Source organism: Leuciscus leuciscus (genome assembly GCF_965113295.1).
Source record: "Leuciscus leuciscus genome assembly, chromosome: 3".
In the NCBI taxonomy this organism is placed as follows: Eukaryota; Metazoa; Chordata; class Actinopteri; order Cypriniformes; family Leuciscidae; genus Leuciscus; species Leuciscus leuciscus.
This window is the reverse complement of record NC_138727.1, coordinates 4,122,455-4,144,401: the sequence shown is the minus strand read 5'-3', so window position 1 is coordinate 4,144,401 and position 21,947 is coordinate 4,122,455. Positions and strand designations below refer to the sequence as shown.

Below are 21,947 nucleotides of genomic sequence, written 5' to 3'. Positions count from 1 at the left end.
TGACTAAACTCTTCAGTGTACACCGTTTCCACCGACACAAAAGTTTACTGTCAGTAAGATATTTTTTTGGAAAGAAATGAATACTTTTGTTCAGCAAGGACAAATTTAATTAACCAAGAGTGACAGTAAAGACGTTTATGATGTTACAAACAATTTATATTTTAAATAAATGCATCACAGTTTCTATTTTTGTTTTTGATAATAATCATAAATGTTTCTTGAGCATCAAATCAGCATATTAGAATGATTTCTGAAGGATCATGTGACACTGAAGACTGAAGTAATGATGCTGAAAATTCAGCTTTGATCACAGGAATAAATTACATTTTACTATATAATCAAAAAGAAAAAAAAAGTTATTATAATTGTAATAATATTTCACAATATTACTGTTTTTACAGTATTTCTGATCAAATGAATGCAGCCTTGGTGAGCATCTTAATTCTCAATGGTATCCTGTGTATTTTTCTACGATACAACCAATAATTCTCTTTTCTTTCATCGAATGCATTTCAGATCATCACAACAGTGTTTCTGCATTGAAATAACTCGGCATTAACGTCCCATCACCCACAGGTTGAATTATTCACCGATCATTGACATGCAGCCTCACCAGCCTGTTTGTCGGTGAATTATTGATACCTGCCCATTTGGAGTTCAAAGCCTTAGCAGTAAAACATGTCCCCCTCTTCCACAGTCTCTCCGCACGCAAATCCAAACAAATCTTCATTTGCGATACGTCTCACGCGCCTCAGTGCACACAGAGAAAAGCAATTAAGATGTCAGAGCATGTCAGGCTTGAGGCGGATTCAAGATCGTGCTTGATGCTTCATGCTAGTTAGCGGAGAAGCCTGTCAGGAGCAGCTCGTGAGCCCTGGGTCAAAGTTCACACGAGGGTCCTTAAGCTTGTGTTGAATGAGGTACTTGTGAATGTTTGAATGATCGCTGTGGGTTTAACAAGGTCACCATCCAATCAAATTGATTGAGAGTTAATTTCAGTGCTCGGACTCTTGATGTGTCCGACAGTTTCTTTGTTTGCTTTGTGTGTGGTTTCCATGGAGACAAGCACCAGAGACCAGACCGAAGACTGTTCTTAAAGGAAAGACTTCAGCAAATCTATCTATCTATCTATCTATCTGTCTGTCTGTCTGTCTGTCTGTCTGTCTATCTATCAAAATCAATCAATCAATCAATCAATCAACTTTTCCCCAACTTTCTAACAAGCCATCATTCAAGTTTATATTTACAAACTTTGTATAATAAATTAATTTAATAATTATATTTCAGTTAATTTTAATTGTACTTTGTTACAAATTCAAATTTATTTATTAATTATTAGTTCATTGATTAATTGATTAATTCATTTATTTTAATGAGGTAAACAAACCTTACTAATTCCTTTGTGTCTAGTTATTTATTTTAGTAAGTAACAACTCTATGAAAAGCATTCCAGTCCTGCAATGCCCATCCATAATTGATTCTTGATTTCTCTTGATAAAAATGTACAGTATAAGTATAAGTTCAGGTTTGTGTAATTATTTCAGGTTTATGATGTGTCAAGTATGACATGCAATCTAAATTATGACCCAAACTGGCTATTGCATCATGTCTGCCTTTATATTTGAATACTTACCTCATATTCAGGAATTATGCACTAAAATGTTTATAAATAAGTCCACTCCCACTGAACTAATTCAGCAATGTTTCTTGTTGAATTTTAACTGCAGACATAATGCAAATGTTGCAAACAGAATGCCAATTTTGAGGATTTAAAAAGGGTCTGTGAAATCCTAGTGGGACCGAAAGCTGATGTTCACACCACAAACCGCAGTTTCTGATTCTGTGCCCACATTCAATTTCTTTGTGACTTTGACCTTTCAAATGTGACCCATATTAGGGATGTGCAAAACTAGCCGACTAAGGAAGCCCAGTATAATTAGACTGGCTTTGGGTTCACCTGACCCCCGGATCGGATGTTTTTTTCTCAGGAGGCGTTCACATAAGATGTGTTCTTGTGTTCAAAACAGCTATAGGAAGCTCAGTGGAATAATGCAGGGACTGTTTTTAACCTCTGCTTCATGTCTGGGTTTATTTCGCGATAATGAGTGGCTGACTGAGTATAACACACTTCAGTGTGTGTGTGTGTTGTGAGCATATGCCTCTGTCTTCGAAGAAAGAAAGCATGCATGCGAGAGAAAAATAAAGCAACAACAAAGAAGGTCAATGAAGAGACTATAAGCAATTGAGAAAGAGATTCAGAAGAATAAAACCGAGCAAGCTGAAGAAAAAGCGCAGGACAGATGTGGCAGGTCACAGGTGAGCGGACTGAGCGATCTTTCTCTGGCTGCTTACCCCTGTTCATTTATTCTGGATCAATTTTATTGAGTTTCATCAAGCGAGCGCCGAGCTGCCCGAGACGATGGCTTGGCACAGTCGGCAGATGCTGGATTCTGATTGGCTGCCGGGCCGCTCCACGGACAGAACATTGGCTTGGGTTCGGGAAGTCCTGCAACTGAAGCAGAGATAACCAGGTCTGCACGGACCGCAATCGGTTTCCACAGCTCAAGTGAGGGCGGACACAGACCACATGATTAAACCCAGCTCAACATGGTATCTCAGTATGCTCTTTACTCTTTACCATGAAAGCATACCATGTCAGAAATAGGGGTGCAGTAGGAGTCCATTTATGTCCCCCAAGGTACAATCTACACTAACGTACCCCATAGGGCTTATTATTGGACCTCAAGGTACATATATGTACCTTTTTGAGGGTCAAAAAGCATTAAAAGGTACATATATGTACCGTTTCTTTTAAAGGTTAATGTACAATATTGTACCCTTGAGGGTACAGCCCCAGTGACAAGCCATTGTACCCCTAAAGGTACAATTATGTACTTTATTTTCTGAGAGTGTATTCTTTAAAGTAGCCTACAATGGCATACTAGGCCATGAAGATTGCGTACTCATATATTCCACCATGGTATTTTAGACATGTAGTATCATGGTCTTCTCCATGCAATTCCACTACAATGGTATACCAAAATACCATAGTTTTACCCTTTTTTTTTTTTGTAAGAGAAACTATATGCATACCTTGTTAAGTTTCTATAAAGTGCACTCAGCCCTCACATAATTATGAAAACACTCATGAATGACCTCGGTGTCTGAATTTCTGACTGTTCGCATTGAGATTCATGCGGCTGTGTGAATGTTTATGTGCTTATTAGACTGCTGATGGTGATTTGTACACACCGCGGACACATTAACGGTCAATATGACCTTTTCTCTCAGGACTAGCGCCGATGATGACTCTTGTGAGCCCAGAAATGTGAAAGAAATGTGTGTTTGTGTCCCGTGAGGTAAATAAGGGGCAGACAGCTGCCTTCAGTCAATCAGAGTTACATGACCTTGTGTTTAGGACACCGGGAACACCATCTGGAGTCCCGCTAAACAACAAAATACTTCCATATTATTAAGTTTTAGCCTTAAAGATATAGTTCACTGTTATAATTACTCTCATATCAGCATTACATGTATTTTTATTAATTCTGAACAAGCAGTTCAAGATTTTAAGTGAATAACTACTTAGATTTTCAGTATGTTCCTCACACAGTTACCATGTGACTTGATGAACTACTGTAATGACGGATCTTTCTCGTTATCTTGATGGCCAGGATATGTTTCAGTATGATAAAGGAACGAGATGAGGCGTGAGTAAATAATGACTAATTATAATTTTTGGGTGAACTATTCCTTTGGGAACAGGTACAGTCGATCATGCACAAATGGCTTGATGTTTATAGTTTATGCTTCGATGGTTGGATTAATGGTTATTATTTTTTTATAAGAACACAGGGATTGTATACAGTGATTTGGAAACAAAAATTGAGCATGGTGTGACTAAGAACTAGCCGGGTATGAAATCAGAATTGTTTTAAATGTTCGCAATGATCTGAATCTTAAGCCCTATTCGCACTGGATTAGTATTATATGGGGACCTTGTGTGATTTAGAAAGTCCGAATTTACTGACTTATCTCCCGGATATGATGTCAATAGGCTATTGCTTGGAAATGTCTTATCGTTATTAAAGGTCTAGCTGTATGATATATCATAAACACAAGAATGTTCCTTACCGAATGCTGATATACATGTCATCCATCTCCATCTAATCAAACTTTTTGTTTTTGCTCCTCTGATGGTTTTCAGCTTTCTCTTTCTGCAAATTCTATAGTTGTATGGTGTATAGCGATATGACCCAGCATCCAAAATACTATCAAAACACTCCAACGCAGCCTCCATTCTTCTCGAAAGATGGATAAAAAAGCGCACAGGAAACAAAAACCTTGAAAAAATTATAAACCAAATCCCAGAGATGCCGATTCGCATGGGACTAATATCATCACGGGACCTCGGTGCTCTGCGAAATATGGTAGGTCATTTGCGGGGGAATTTTTACTTTGCAAATTACAGACATGGCCGATTCTCACGGGATTAAGATCACAGACAACCTCCGCAATTATTGCAAATGACTAGAGGTCACCAGGTAATACTTATCCCGTGCGAATAGGGCTTTAAACACTGTTTCCCCACTAGCCCCGCCCACCGTGCGATCTCATTGGTCTAAAATCCCTCCACTAGTCGGACATGAAGCATCTCATGCTCTTATTGATTGATTGTGTCACGTTATGAACCATGCATACTCTTCAGATGCAACTCTTCATATCGTCCAGTTTAATCCTCCTGCGTCTGTATGAATTTGATCAAACGTGTTGATTCACACGCCATTTTGTCAGAGGTCCAGTAAACTTTGTTTGTGAACTTTCACACAGTGAAAAGAACCTTAGGAAGAGCAAACGACAGTCGTTTCATCAAATACCGTTTCAGTCTAAACAAATCAGGCTCAGAATAACAGAGCTGCCGCGTTTAGAGAACATTTAACATTCCGGCTCGGTATTTCCAAATATGACTGCGTCCGTCTTGTTAGCGAAGCCGCTTTAAAGACATCTGCACATCTGAAAATGTCTCAGATATTTATTTGTGTACCAGGACGCTTTTATGGTGTTTACCTCCTCTGTTGCCATTTAGATTTAGTGGGGCTATTTTTCACAAATCATAAATGTTTAATGACACATTTACGGGAGCAGGGAAAGCTTATCGACTGTGACATTAATGTGATATTTTTATTTATTTTATCAGTCGTTGCTCATATCCAGTAAAAGCTTTTCTTTTTTTTTGTTTCTTGCATTTTAGAAAATGAGTTACTGAACATGCAATTTCTGTGCATTTTAACTTTTTAAAGACATTGATTATGTCTGTAGTTTGAAACCTATGATCATAATCTTTCATCATACACATGGCATAATGCAAATTTTCCCACCAAATTACATTATTTTAATGAAAAAACCCAACATGTTCACTAATCATCATCATTATTATCATTATTATTATTTTAATTTAGCATACAGACCATGATGAATTCCTAAGTTATGTTTTACAAATATACTTACAGTAGATATATAACATTATTTATATATATATAACATTATAGTAATGAAAATCCATGTTCTTTCTTCCTAAAAAAGTGTTTGGGATCATATGGACATTCTTGACAGGTTTCATGAGATTCATGACTTTTGATATTACATCATATTTTAGACATTATTTATGGTTACAGTTATTATTTTTATCAATAAAAAAATAAAAAAAATAAAATAAAAAAAGCTATATATATATATATATATATATTTTACATTTATGCATTTGGCTGACAATTTTATCCAAAGCGACTTGCATTGCATTTCAAGGTACACATTTACATTCTTATCAGTTCTTGCTTTCCTTGGGAAAATTATTAGTTTTTAAAAGTTTTAATATATAAAGTTCACTCATACAGATCTCGAATCTCAAAAACAGCTTGTAACAGATCCGTACATAAAATAATTTTCAATCTCACACATGCAGAATCTATTAATTTGTTTCTGGATTCCTCGTTGTGTTTCTTCCGCAGCTGCATTCGTACATCTCCAGAAAACCTCCCCAAAAAGTCCTTGATCCCTCAAGGTCCCAGAGCGGCCATCAGTTCCATGTGCTGTCAGCCCTGTTACGCCGGTGGCCTGTGTTGTATTTTGCGGTGTGTTGCGAGGTCACGCCGGCATGGCATCCCTGGAGGTGCATCTACTTCCTTTACAAATCAGCCTAATCCTGGAGGCGTCCCGTTCGGCCAGTGTTTGCCCCGAGGTGTCGCTAGATAAGCAGCCAGGAGTCCAGGGCTTCGACATTGTTAATTACACAAGAGAATACAGCGAGATTTCATCAGATATGCAGAAAAGGGGGGGCGGCGTTGTGGGCTTTAAAATCGTGTCTCTCCAGCTGTTGTTTGCTGTCAAAGGTGGGGCTGGGACAAGACAGATAGCGGCCTCCGAGACCCTGAGTGATTTAGGAGATACGTGACTGTGTTTGACACACCAGAAAGGCCCTGTTTGCTTGCATTAGTGCTTATGTAAAGGGAACCTCAGTCTCGTGCGTATCTATGTGTGATGGTCGCACTGGTCTAATGCATCATACCTGCATGAATGCTCGTGTAGACGAGATAACGCACAGAGTATGACTCAAACTCATGGTTTACTGTGCTGTGGTCGCGTTTTATATTATTCTATTACTCTCAGACATAAATGCGGATAGATAAGCACACACATCGTAAGGAAATAATGCTCCAGCAGCATTAGCAGAACAACCAAAGCATATATCAGTGGGAAGGGTCGTGAATCATCGAGAACTAAAGTTTATACTGGCACTAATTGATTTTCATGATGGTTCTTCTAGAATGTCTGCATTGTTCTACTTATGCAGACAAAATGCTGTGATATATGCAGTACTGTATCTACCTGATATTAAACTTACATTTTGTTTTGTTTGTGTAATATATTTAGGTTGATTCAGTAATCAGTGATGTTAAATAAAATAAAATCAATTCATTTAGATGTTACCACCATTTTTAGATTACCATATACTTCACAATTGTCATGGAAATGAGTCAAGTTTTGGCCTTGCATGGCAGTATAGGTAGATCATAACGACACCATTCGTTCTTGCAGCATGATAGACCGCAGGAATGATTTTATCAGCCGCGGGTTCAAGAAACTCCTTTCTCCAGTAGGTGGCGGCAAATCATAGTCTTAATGGGTCTCATTCATGAAACACGAGCAGAACGAAATTTTGTGTAAATCGTGTGTAAAGTGGTTCTGCCGTAAATTTTCGGATTCATTAAAATGTTCGTATTTTCCAAATGTTAGTTGGTACGAAAGAAATCTCCACCTGCTCCAGCCAACAGTGTAAACAGTGCGTTTAACATCCGAATGTTTTGCTCATTAATAAGGCTGCATTTTAATTCACCTTAATCGGGTACATATTTACACAGCATTTTGAAAAAAATATTATATTTGGTAATTACATATGGTTTTTCTTTTTACTTTTATTATGAGATATGTAGATATGCTCGAAGATGATGGGGGTCATCCTCCAGTTTGAATATGATTTTTTCGAATTGAACTAATTCGTTTTTTGCAGTCAAGCTTCATGTCGAACCATTTTCTTTTCACTTCTGGGACTGTTCGATTAACAGATGAAACTCCATTAACTGCATCTGTAATATGTTGCCAAGCTTCCTTTTTTTTAGGACCTGATACGCCACTATGTACGCTTGAAAATAAAATGTGGCGTTTTGAATGAACTTCCTATAATAAAACTTCAATTTCTGCATCTGAGAAATTTCTCTTTTTCATTCGCTTTTGAGAAGACATGTTGAAATCCTTCGTTTGGTGTCATAATATGATGCCCATATATAGTTGTCAGTCGGATTTAATGGGCGGGATTTATGGTAATTGAGAATGAGCGTGCACGCGCGTCCCATTTACAACTGATTGGAATTCATTAACACACACACACACATTTCACTATCACATCTGACATTTACCAAGTATTTGTGAATCAGGAGAAGAGTTTTCGGGAAGGTCTCTTTACGCGCAAATCACTCACATATTTACTCGTATATTTACGAATGTTTCATGAATGAGACCCAGTGAGTGAGTCATTGAATCATTCATTCAAACAGTTCATTCAAAACGGCTGATTCATTCAGGGACAAAGAGTGAGTCGTTCGGTCATTCATTAGGTTGATTTGTTTAAAAACATGGATTCATAATTCAGTATCGAAACATACTCCAGTATCGGAGACATGCAATGGCTCTACTGTGGATCTGTTTGGAAGTCAGAGATATTTTCGTTGGCGAAATAGAGTAAAAACAGGCAATATTCTGAGTCTAAAATGTAGGTCACCTTATATTAACTTCTCATTTATTGAACAGTTGTCATATCACTGATATTGGGGAAAACTGCACTCTTGCTCGTGTGTGGTATTGCTTAACTATATCCTGTTATAAATATCAAAACAAGAACTCATCCAGGGACATTTTTTGTGGCATATCTTAAAATTTTCAGGGCATTTTGTATTCATTTCGGTTGCTTTTTTGCTCTAAGCCCAAATCAATTTACGACCCTGGAAATTTCCAGCCCTTCTGCTGCAAGGCCCAAAGTGAAACATATAGCAAAGGCCACTAAAGGCCTTAGTGGGTGTAAGAGACTTCCTTCAAAAACATAAAAAGAAAACTTTCCAACCCCAAAACATTGAACGGTATGGCATATTGCCAATATTTTATTATAGTATATATTACTCTGTATATATACAGTACTTAGCAGTCAAACTATCAGTAAAATGAGATGAATACTGTTAATCAAAATATAGTCATTCATAAATCTACAGTATTATTCTGAAGGTCCTGAAAAGCTGAAATATCAGGGAATTATGAAGATGTGATTTCCAGACCTGGAAATGTAATGAATAGTACATTTTAAAAAAAGTATTAAAAAAAAAATCGTAAAAGGTAATGGCAACTTCTACAGCAAATATACATATTTTTTTTTATTTATTTTTTTATTCTAATGCATTTTTTCCCCCCGGATATACTCTGCTAAAAAAATAAATAAAATAAAATAAATTCCTTATCCTAATCATGACAGTTCACTGGTGAGAAAATAACCCTGGTAAATAGTTGCATTGGAGTAAATGTTAAAGAAGTAAAATCACATAAGAATGGCTTCCACAGAAATGTCAAATGTGTGATTGTGAATCACAAATGAGGCAGAATGAATTCTGCATTAAAACAATAAAAAAGTACATGCTTTCATGCACGCAAACATTTTGTTGCTGATTGCGGGATGCAACCATTATTGCAATGTTTTGCACGTTTGTTGATACATTAATAGATCAATTCTTCAAACCCTTCTTGTAAAAGGAAAGACCTTGACAATAAGATAAAACAATCCCTGTTTCATCCATTCATTCAGCCCTCTCCAGGGAATCTCATGCAACTGTGGTGGGAGTTTTAATTGGCCAGTTGCACTGCAGTAAAATCTCCCAGTGCTCCTCGTACCGGAATCTTCATATGTGCGCACGGCGAGGTGCACGGCGTCTTCGGAGAGCTCTTTGGCTTAGCTAATGGGGTTATTGATCATTTTGACACAGCCGACATTTCTATAAGCCCCATGAAAGGCCTGCTCAAAGTGTAGCGCATCACAACCGGAATGCATTTAGATTACTTCATTGCGGCTCTGAGCGGCCAGTGCCTGCAGAAGATAGCATTCTCAAACGTCCCATCATTGCTGGCCTTTAAAGGACACTTTTTTAAAATATTTGTCACAAAACTCTTTATGCCGCTTCTCTTTTTCCTCAGCCCTGGTGCCAGATTGCCCGTGAGCTCTGGCTTCAGGTGCTGGAAAATCCCATTGGCCGACCTGATGAGGTGCCGGCGAGGAAATTCAAGCTCTTCTGAAAAGTAATGAAGCAATCTGAATGTCATCTCTATATTGGCTTTAGAGGTTATGGAGAACTGTCCAACAGAAAGCCCATGGCCACTGGCAAGAGTTTAGTGTAGAGTTCTTTAGTGCTGATTTATTGTGCTTTATATGGAATTAGCTCATGTCAATAAAACATTTAAAGCTTTAGCCTTATATTGGTTACACTTTCGTACAACACTAAAATACTAAAATAAAGAATTGACACACCCCACACAAGGTTGCTTGCGATGGTGGATCTCGACTGGATTCGGGCTCTGTTTTTTTTAACCTTAAATCTTGTAAATAACCATAATAGGGGCCTTTTAATTGTTGGTTATTTGGTTGGTTGGATGGTTTATACATTAATTTATTCAAACGGATGGATGGTTGGTTGTTTGCTTTTGTATGAATCGTATGCATATATTGTTATTTGAAATCTAATTGAAATCTGATTTTCAGATCAGCTCAGATCAGGTTGTGATTTGCAATGTCAAATTCAAGCAAAACTACATGCCTTCTGAAATCGAGTTTATGGAGACGTGTTTCAGTTTGATCAAGTAGACGACCTTCTGAACCACACCATAAAGCTATAATGCACATAAGAAGGCAACAAATGTCCAGCTTTCTGTCATCTTTCTCCATTCTGAGGAAAAGTCTCTTGGCAGCGTGTTCATCGTTACTACACACGTCCTGAACACACAATCCGATTTAATCTCTCAGTGTGAACAGTCAGTCCTAAAGACTGGATTTGGACAAATAATTTGATGCAATGTTATGCCAAGACTGAATGTTTCTCTCTCAGTGCCAAGTTAATAAAATATGTCGTCACATATCAGTCAACCGTGCTTCTGGATGGAGATGAGCGGTTCTGCACTGTATTCTTATAGCATTATATACTTTGTAATACATGTCATCATTTATCACTTGTAATGCAGCACTTCTAAAGCCTAAACGTGTCAGTGTAAAAAAAAACGTTTTTTTTTAAATACCCAGCATGCATAAAATTAGCATATTTTCTGCTCAAATACATTCTTCACATACGTATAAGTGATAATTAACAGCCAGTCAGAAACACAGAAAAAATTAAATAAAATAAAATAACTGACATGGTGATCAAAACCATGATGTAAAATGGGGAATTAACAAATAAATAAATGGACATAATATATTAATTTAAGCTGTCAGAAAATAAAAACAACATAAAAATAAAGGTTGAGTAACCTAAAAGTCCAGATCAACCTGTTGATGTTTATTTATCGATACGAATTGTCTAAATGTGCATTACTCTGACAAAATTCAGCTACTTAACTAACAAATAAATGCATGGTCATGAAATATGATGATTTTGATTATAAATGTGACTGCTAAATGTTGCAATTAAACAATCCGAATCAAGTACTGCAGAGAGCTTATTCACAGATACTGATTTACTATATATACAGTGCCCTCCACAATTATTGAACCCCCTGGTAAATATGATCAAAATTGGCTGTAAAAAATAAATCTGCATCGATTATCCTTGTGATCTTTCATTCAAAAAATGTGCAAAATTCTAACCTTTCATTGAAGTAAAAGAATTGAAAGTGGGGGGAAATCACATTATGAAATAAATGTTTTTCTCCAAAACATGTTGGCCACAATTATTGAAACCCCTAGAATTTTTTACGAGTAAAATATCTCTGAAGTATATTCCCATTAATATTTACCTTTTTTAGTACACCAGGGTGACTAGGAACATGAAACTGTCCAGCTATGACTTCGTGTTTCACAGGAGTTTAAATATGAGGAAACACAAAGGCCAAATCCCCTTAATCATCCATCACAATGAGTAAAACCACAGAATACAGTTCTGATGCGTAGCAAAAGATTGTTGAGCATCACAAACTAGAAAGTGGCTGTAAGACAATAGCTAAAGAATTGAAAATCCCCATTTTGACCATCAGGGCAATAATTAAGAAGTTATAACCAACTAAAGATGTTATGAATCTGCCAGGAAAAGGACGTGTGTCTATACTGTCTTAATGCATGGCGAGTATGAAAGTTTGAGTGGCCAAAGACTCTCCAAGGATCACAGATGGAGAATTGCAGAGATTAGTTGAGTCTTGGGGTCAGAAAGCCTAAAAAAAAAATTATCAAACAACCCCTACATCCCCACATGTTGTTTGGGAGGGTTTAAAAAAAAACCTCCTCGCTCATCCAAAAACAAATTCCAGCAAATTTAATTGTCAGACACGACTGGATCTTCAAACAACACAGGGTTCTGTGGTCAGATGAGACTAAAACAGAGCTTTTTGGCAGCAAACACACTAGATGGGTTTGGTGAACACAAGGATAAAAAGTACCCCATGTGTACAATTTAATATACCATTGGATCTTTAATGTTGTGGGCATATTTTTCTGCTGGAGGTCCTGGACTTCTTGTTCAGATACATGGCATTGTGGATTCTATCAAATATCAACAGATAAAAAATCAAAACCTGACGCCTTCTGCTAGAAATCTTATAATGGGCCGTGGTTGGATCTTCCATCAGGACAACGATCCAAAACAAACATCAAAATCAAAACAAAAATTTGTTGTGGAGCACAAAATGAAGCTTCTGCCATGACCGTCTCAGTCCCCTGACCTGATGAGTGGGCTGAACTGAAGAGAAGAAGCACCAACATGGATCTGGGAATCTGAAGGATCTGGAGAGATTCTGTGTGGAGGAATGGTCTCTGATCTCTTGTCAGTTATTCTCCAAACTCATCAGGCATTATAGGAGAAGAGTCAGAGCTGTTATCTTGGCAAAAGGAGATTGCAAAAAGTATTTAATAAAAGGGTTTCAATAATTGTGGCCAACGTGTTTTGGAGAAAAACATTTATTTCATAATGTGATTTTCCCCCCACTTTCAATTCTTTTACTTCAATGAAAGGTTAGAATTTTGCGCATTTTTTTAATGAAAGATCACAAGGATAATCGATGCAGATTTATTTTTTACAGCCAATTTTGATCATATTTACCAGGGGGTTCAATAATTGTGGAGGGCACTGTATAAAGCATCCAAAATAAATGCAACAACAAATGGTATTGGGTCTTATTAGAGGAGATGATGATGACAGGCTCTGTTGACTATAGTCATAGTATATAAAGTCAGTTGACTATAGCTGACTATATTATATACTGTATGGACCACAAAACCAGTCACATGGGTCAATTTTTTTGAAATTGAGATTCATACATTACATGAAATCTGAATAAATAAGCTTTCCATTGCTGTATGGTTTGTTATGATAGGACAATATTTGGCAGATATACAATTATTAAAAAAATCTGGATTCTGAGGGTGCAAAAAAATCGAAACATTGAGAAAATCTCCTTTAAAGTTGTCCATTTATGTTCACGATTGTGCTGCATTCACTCACAAAAATAAATGTTTTATATATTTACGGTAGGAAATTTACAAAATATCTTCATGAAACATGATCTTTACTTAATATCCTAATGATTTTTGGCATAAAAGAAAAATCGATCATTTTGACCCATCCAATGTATTGTTGGCTATTGCCACAAATATACCCGTGCGACTTATGACTGGTTTTGTGATCCAGGGTCAAATATGATAATTTGTGTCAAAATGAAGAGATAATCTAAACAGCCCCTTCAGCGATGCCTGAAAACATGTTGTTGTCAAGAGTGTTTTATTTCACCTGTTAATATCTCCCTCTAAAACTAATATCAATCTGAATCAAATCCTGCAGCTGACCTTTACTTTTGTATGGTGTAGTTCTTGAGATCATTCTGAACTCTCTCGAACTTGCTTCACATGTAGAACAAATCAGTGTACCTGCGGCCAGCATCATAATTAAGGCTTTGACGAAGCTCTTTCATTTACTGAAGCAGGGCTAATAGGCTTTTGAGACTGTACGATAAATCAGCCGTCAGCCACGTCAGACCCGAGCTTTCCCAAAGCTGCCCGCCACAATCAACCTCTGTCAAATAAAAGCCGCTTTGTTTCGTGCCTTGGGGAAACGGGGCGAGATTAGGTCTTTGATTGACACGCGTTGGGTCAAAAGGTGCTCTCGTGTTGTTGGATTGCAAAAACAATTATATATATCACACCCGATCTGTGCTCTTATTAAAAGCAAACTCCATGTTGAGATATTCATGCTGATATATAGCCACCAAAGACAATTCAAAAGGTTTTTCATAATGCTCCTCAATAATTTATTGCACTAAAATAAGACAAACATTTATGCAGTCTCCCGTCACTGGTTTGGCAAACGTTTCTCAGTGCAGCTGTGTTTAGTTTCGGCCTGTTCTCATGAAGAATAAAGACTAATAAATAACAGGATTTTTGTGTGTTATTAGAAATTATAAATCAATTTTGAACGCCAAATAAACATTTAGTAATGAATGTCCCGCTTGGTTGAAGAGGAAGCTGATTATCCTGTTATAAGATGGTTTGCAGAATGTGAGGAGATGCGTCTGGTCGTCTGGTAACAAGCGTGTCTCAGATGTTTCTCCTAAATGTCTTTATGAGAATTAAAATGAGTGTTGATGAGTTCATATTGAGATATCTGACTTTGGACTTTAGATATTGAGATATCTGGTTTCTTTTTCTCTTAGAGGATCAATCTGAGAAGCAGAAGACTTACTTAAAAGTCTCAATTTGCTCTCTAGGAGACTTGTGATTTTTATGTTCTTCAGGGCTAAGATTCAGAAATGTTGCAGTTTTTTAAACATTTCAAACTTTTAACAAAGGCATTAATGCACATTCTGTCAGCGAAAGCTAATCATTGTAATATTAGCAGGAAGTGAAAAGACAAACAATTGCAATCACTGCAGACAATCGCTGGCATTCGAGGGCCGATTCGCCGCTGTAATGTGGCGTAGATTTTTCCCTAAACCTAACTATCTGGGTTTGTCTCCAATCGACATTCCCTTTCTATTCTAAGTCTACCTGGGTTGTCTCCAATCGACATTCCCTGGGTTGTCTCCAATCAACATTCCCTAACGTCTCCAATCGACGTTTAATATATAGTCTACCTAACTAACTTGCTTCCCTAACTAGCTTTCTTCCTGCGCAGGAATAATCGACAAACAGACCTTAGCAAATGTCCTTTAAATGCTTTAATCACGGCTGGAGGATCTCTCAAGCAGTTCTCAGAGAATCCCCCCCCAATAAGAAGCAAAGCCAGAGGATCTCGGACAAATTCCATTGAGAATCCCACCAGCTAACACAAATACAACAGTTTGTATAGAATAGGGAGGTATGGTGAAATTATATGAATTTGATTGGTTCTTCATATGCAAGCCCTTCTGTTACTAGGTAAAGCAAACTTTGTTGTTAATCACAAGGTTCAAATTTAGTCATCTGTCTAGTTTCAATTCCCAAATGTGCTATTTTTACACTCACACAACCAAAGTAAAAGGGGTATGGCAACACAGCATACAACATTCAAAAACACAGGACAGAATGTTTTAGTACATTGTGTTTCAAAGTGTTATCATTTTAGGCCTGAAAAAGGAAGTAAGGTTAGATGTTAGTAACATGGTTAGCTTAATATACAGTTTACTATTGTATCTATTAAAAATTCACCACAGATGTCAATGGTTTACAGTTCAGCTCATTATTACAGCCACGAAGAGCATCCAGTGCACCACCCACTAATAGTAGCTTTAGTGACAGTAAATGTCAAACAAAGGACTTCAAAGTGTACGTTAGGGCACATGGTCAAGGCCAAGGCGATCGAAATTTGTAGACCTTAACATGTTTACAAGCCCAGTAATACTTCAGGGCCTCTAAGTTATAGTTGTTATTAAGTTGAATGTCACTATATTCTTCAGGATATTATTGGATAGTACTTTAAAGTGCTGCTGCTTTTATGTAATAGAAGTTATCCTTAAACTCCCTTTATTTATTATCTGTAAGGATTGTTGGGTCAGCAGCACCATCTTCAAATGAAGACAAATAGCTTTTTCTGATTCAACCAGAATCTCTGAAGCAGATTCCAGTGCCACATTAATATTAAAGTATTATATTCCTGCTCAAAAGTCTAAATTCTGATGGTATTTTCAACCATACGTGGAACATTCTTAGACTTATTCATCAGATTATATCCTTGAGTGGAGGCCCTCCTGTCACGTACCAACACTCTTTACCATTCCAGTACAATTCCATGTTAGAGTAAGGATTGTGTTTGCTCTTTTACTCTCATATGATGGTCACACACATCTTAAAGAGACAATGTATTCCACAAGCCTTTTGCAGAGTTTTTGCAAAACTACATAAATAAATGTAATTCACCTCAACCAGATCCAACAAAACGTACCATGGTTCGTCCATGGTTCTTTGGACATGTAACATAGCAATATGTTTTCCGGACATGTATCATGGTACTACCTTTGTTTTTACATGTACCTTAGAGTTCCATGTAAATACATTCATTTTAGTCTTCCAAAGTATCATAGTACTACCAGCATCCCATCACTGTTGCATGGTACGACCACAGTATTTTGTTGTAAGAGGCCGTAAGGTTCTGCAGGGCTTACACTCATTGTGCACCGCTCAAGAAGACACAATAGGCTGTACAATTGTGTTTCATGGTGTGCAGTTCTGTTTTTGTAAAGATCTGAGTTAGGCGTCAGCCCTAAAAAAAGAAATTTCAGCTCTGGCTCATGAGCTAAGAAGAGCTGAATTGGATTTTTGAGTTGAGAAAAGTGCTTGATAAGAAAAGACAGGCATTACTTTTAAGTTTTACTTTTTTTAGTTTTAGCGTCTCAACTAGTTCTCCCACTGCACTTCATCATTTTTCTGCGGTGCTTTAGCTCAAATTATTGACAAATATAGTCTCCATCTGGGTTTGAAATTAATTAATTCTGGAGTGAACTATTCCTTTCATTTCTCTCACATTCGTTTTCTGCTGGTTTGTCCAATTAATGTTTTATGGTTCCCTGAACATGAGCAAGTATTAAATTAGCTTTTTTTTCTGTTAATATAATTAAGGAAGAGTGTAGCAATAAAACTGAAGAAATAACATATAATTCAGAATTGAAAGAAATTATTAATTGTCTTAAAAATAATGCCATAATGCAAAAACATATATGAGAGTCATAAAAGACTTTGTTAGTTTAAAACTGTTTTGTCTTAATATTTTGTGTATGAAAAAAACCTGATGCCATTGCTATTTCAGAGGCATAAAGGTTGCGATGCCAAAAGCAAAGATATTTCCTGGAAGATAACCAGATTTCTTAGAAATGTAGTTGGGATTGACAAATTATTGACAAACATAGTCTCTATCTGCCTCCATTTGTATAGAAAGCGTTTATAATCAATACCCTGTGTTTTTGTGTAATCACTGGTGAATTATGATGTATGAGTGTCACATACACTTATGCATGACTTGATAGATCAGTCAGACTGATTCACTGCTTTTCACAAGCATATCAAACTTGAGTGAATCAGTGTTTTGAACGAATCGGTTTAGAGAGCGATTCAATGACTCACACATGCTTCATCCCTATTTGCATACTATCCATCCTAAATAGTATTTGAAATTAGAATTAGTGTGTCCATAATCATAGTATGTTGAAATTAGTGTTTTTAGTGTCTACTTTTTTCAGTTAGAATCCGAAGTGGACGAGGATTCAATTAGAACTACAAACCCAAATAAAAAAGACTACAAACATGGCGGATGTGCGTGACCGACGGTTAAGAAGAGAGGTGAAGATAAAGGGGTTTGAGTGGTTAATAATCAGCCATTTATTTAATGTTATCCACGGTATATTTTATCTGCAACAGCATTGTGTTGCAACTTTTATAAAAAAATTATTAACTTTTAAATGCATCATTATGCAAATTGCAAACACATGAGGAGAGTCTCCGTATGGAAAACCCCACAATTGTGATATCAGCGTTCTTCTTCATTTCTCTCTGATATGGTATTAGATTAAATAAAATTGAATGTGGAGGATTTTAACTGTGATAAGATGATTGACAGGGCAGTTGAAACGGTGACCAGATGCACATGACTAAGTGACAGAGCTTCCGTTAAAGACGCATTTACAACGAAGTAGCTTGTCCTAAATCTTGCCTATCTTCTGTTACACACTCAAAGGTTTGGACTTAATCTTCACAAAAACAGTACATACTTTTGGGGCACGGCATAAGTAGGCGAATTGGGATGCAGCATCATTTTTCAAACCCGAATGAATCTGTGTTTTGAATGAATTGATCATTTAAAGGGATACTACACTTTTTTTTTGGAAATAGGCTCATTTTACAACTCCCCCAGAGTTAAACAGTTGAGTCTTACCGTTTTCGAATACATTCAGCCGATCTCCGGGTCTGGCGGTACCACTTTTAGCATAGCTTAGCATAGATCATTGAATCGGACAGGACCATTAGCATCTCTCTCAAAAAAAGTGTAACGCAGGCGCTGCGTTATATCATTACGCCTACTGGACTCATGGTACGGCAGCAAAGTTTCTTGATTAATATATAACATTTTCAGAGTGAAAAAGTTAATTTCAAACCCTGATTGTAGCATTTATTAGCATATACTATATAACATATACTGTATTTTTATAGCACACGGGATGTGTTCTGGGTGTTAGTCTATTTATGGTTATTTTATGTAATATTTGCAGCTTGACAGCTCACATTCCCATTCATTATATGAAGCAGCTTAGACATCCTGCTAAACCTTCTGCGATATCTCCTTTTGTGTTTCCCTGAAAAAAAGAACGATCATATTTGTTTTAATAACTTCAGGGTTAGAAATCATTCATTTTGGAGTGAACTATTCCTTTAATTTCTCTCCCATTCGTTTTCTGCTGGTTTGGCCAATTAATGTTTTATGGTTCCCTGAACATGAGCAAGTATTTAATGAGAATTCTTCCTGTTAATATAATTAAGGAAGAGTGTAGCAATAAAACTGAAGAAATAACATATAATTCAGAATTGAAAGAAATGATCAATTGTCTTAAAAATAATGCCACAATGCAAAAACATAAAAAAAGTTAATAAAATTAAGGAAGAGTGTAGCAATAAAACTGAAGAAATAACATATAATTCAGAATTGAAAGAAATGATTAATTGTCTTAAAAATAATGCCACAATGCAAAAACATATTATAATATATGAGAGTCATAAAAGTAGTTTAAAATGTGTTCTGTCTTAATATTTTGTGTATTAAAAAAACCTGATGCCACTGATATTTAAAGGCAATGCCAAAAGCAAAATATATTTCCTGGAAGATAACCAGACTTCTTAGAAATGTAGTTGGGATTCACATAATCTTCACAGAAGATGGCATTCTTTAAGCAATGCTTCTCCAGAGATATCATTTTCACTTTCAGGTCTTACAAAAAAAAAAAAAAAAAAAAAAAAAAAAAAGATTAAGATTGATTTCAAGTTCTTCAGAAGCGTATAAAGTCATCTCAAAGACGAATGGAATGGGAGAGCTTCTTAATAGCATGAACGTCAGTGACGGCAGTGTTTTGGTTACTAATAAACATGAGAATCAGTCTCATTCCTGATATTTATGAAGATGATTGTAGATGATAACTGTGTTTAAATGAACTCAAAGTGACCAGCATGCTTTTCATACCTACTGCATTAGACAGAGTTGCGCTCTGCAGTGAACCGTAATGAACGAGGATTTTTACGAGGGTTTTTTTGTAACAATTTAGAGGCCTACAAGGAATCTTGCAAGCTGGAAGTGCAAATCCTACTATTCCTAGCAGCTTTTTACTATGGTCTTTCAGCAGATCAGCTGGGCACACCTCAGATTACATCATTAATATTCATGAGCCAAGCTGATAAGTGTTACATTATGCTCGCTTTTTAGATTATTTATATTCCTCTGGTTTGAAGCAATGATGAGTTTGAGTGGTTTGCCTGGCAGCTAAATAGATGCATCCAGATTAAGATAATTATTCTACTATGCCTGGTCATTTTCCCTTTATTTTTTATTTTTTATGTTTCTGCAATTGTCCGGGAGCTGGATTGTAAAAAGTTTCAACCACTGCAGGTAGTCGACTAACCTCAGGCAGTCAATCAAACCGTGGAGGAACATTGAGGATTCCTCGAGGAACAATGCACCTCACCGTTAGAGGAGAACGTGGTCATTCTATAGATAAGAGATTGAACATTTTTACCTCAGCGAGATAAAGGCCTTCGGTGCTTCGGGCTTTCTGGTTACGGTCGGAAAGAAAATTACAGAAGGGTAACATATATTTGCTACAGGCCTGACTGAGTGTAATTTATGCATTTGCATGCAGATGTTTTTGCATTATTTCTTTTTCTGCCTGTGTGCCTCGGGAGAAACATTCAAAGCACTTTTTATAGCAAAGGACATATGCAATAAAATGGGAATAGGCTGAGGTCGTTGTGAAGAAACTACTTTATTAAAGTGCAATGGAAATAAAGAAAGAAATGAAATGTATATATAAAACTGAATTAATATGTTTGCACAATACAAAGGCACAAAAAAAAACATGTTGAAACAAACATTGCTCTCTTGTTTGACTATATTCAATATATTAATTCATACTTCATTTTTGTATAGTATGTATGAATGCAACTGTATATGTTTCAACATGTATGCTACAACTTTTTTTGAGTGTCATTGTTGCATATGTTACATGCTAGTAATAACTATAAATTTTGCTTAATAACATGAAACTAACCCTAAACCAAACCAAACCAAACCCTAATCCTAACCCTATAGTAAGTGCATGTAGTTAATTACTCAGTACTGAAATGTATAATTACACTGTAACAATGGCATCTTAAAATAAAGCGTAACCCACATGATCTCAATATGTGCATGTTTAACTCAACGAGTGGCATCCAGATGTCTAGCATTTTTAATCAAAAAATATTTGGCAGTCAGACTAAATAATGTGTCAAGAGAAAATGCTGTTATTATCCAATCTGAATGACATCTAGTTATGATTTCAGAAATGAATGTTGGCAGTCAAATAAAATAAAAAGTGATAAGTGAAAATATTTTTTTTTTTATAAATATATCACTACTTTTATCATTTGTCACACTGTAATTATGAAGTTATCCAAACAATAGTGTGCTGTGCTGATGTTGGCGAATGCAGTGGGTCATATATTCATATGAACAATCCTGCATACTATAATAATAGCAAGTCAATGCTAGTATGCCGTTCTGAATGGTAGTCAACCATTCTCCAAAAGTTTCATTTTGAAGTTTTCCGTGTGGATCGGAGGCGACCTCTAAGCGTGAGCCGCAGTCACTCATCCATCATGGCTCTGCTATAATCCATTAGTTCGGCTACTTAATCTGCAGATATTGAGCCACTACAGCTGCTAATTACCACAGACAATTGTAACAGCCCAATGATCTCTACCTGATAAATACAAAGCGCTTTCAATATCTGAGAGGTTGTCTTGCATTTCAATTAGATAATTAAATGTTCCTGTAGCCTGAACGGATGTGGCTCAAGTGCACTCAGAGTTTGTAATTGCTGCTAACCCATTCATCCATGTGCAAAAGTTCATTTTGAGGGTAACTGAAGGTCATCATGTCCAGGCACAGATCTCAAGAGATGGAGTCACGTTGCTGTCATTATTGTTTTTGCGGAGAGGTTGTTTGAATGATGAATATAACCACAATTGGTTGCTCACATTGTTGCAAGCAGATTGCTCAATTAGCAAATAGAGAATACAGTGTTTCCATTAAAAGCGTTATGCAATCTGGAAATGCGTACCTGGGAATAAATATCAATTAAAACTGAATGTTTTGTGTTTTTATATTTTTTTTAAATCCATCTTGATAATTGAAGGTTGAACACACTAAGTGTCTGGACTTTAATCACCCCTGTTTGGCCGTGAGGGACCGATGTGCAGGATTTTCACAAACACGAGCATTTTGGACATATTTACTGTTTTATACACTCACACTATACAGTGCATAGATATGTCTATCCATCTCAACATTGTTTTCATTTGTGTCGCTTCTTTCTTGAGGTTCCATGTTATATTATGGTGTTATTGCTTTCAACAGTAGATCCTGCTTTCGATTGGTGCTCAAGGTTTT

At 36.6% G+C, this 21,947-nt stretch overlaps 1 protein-coding gene across 1 annotated transcript in view; it reads left to right on the top strand.

The window, feature by feature from the left end:
* The window catches only part of gpc5a (glypican 5a), a 195,539-nt gene that overhangs the window by 110,259 nt on the left and 63,333 nt on the right, over positions 1-21,947 (top strand). The window lies entirely within an intron of this gene.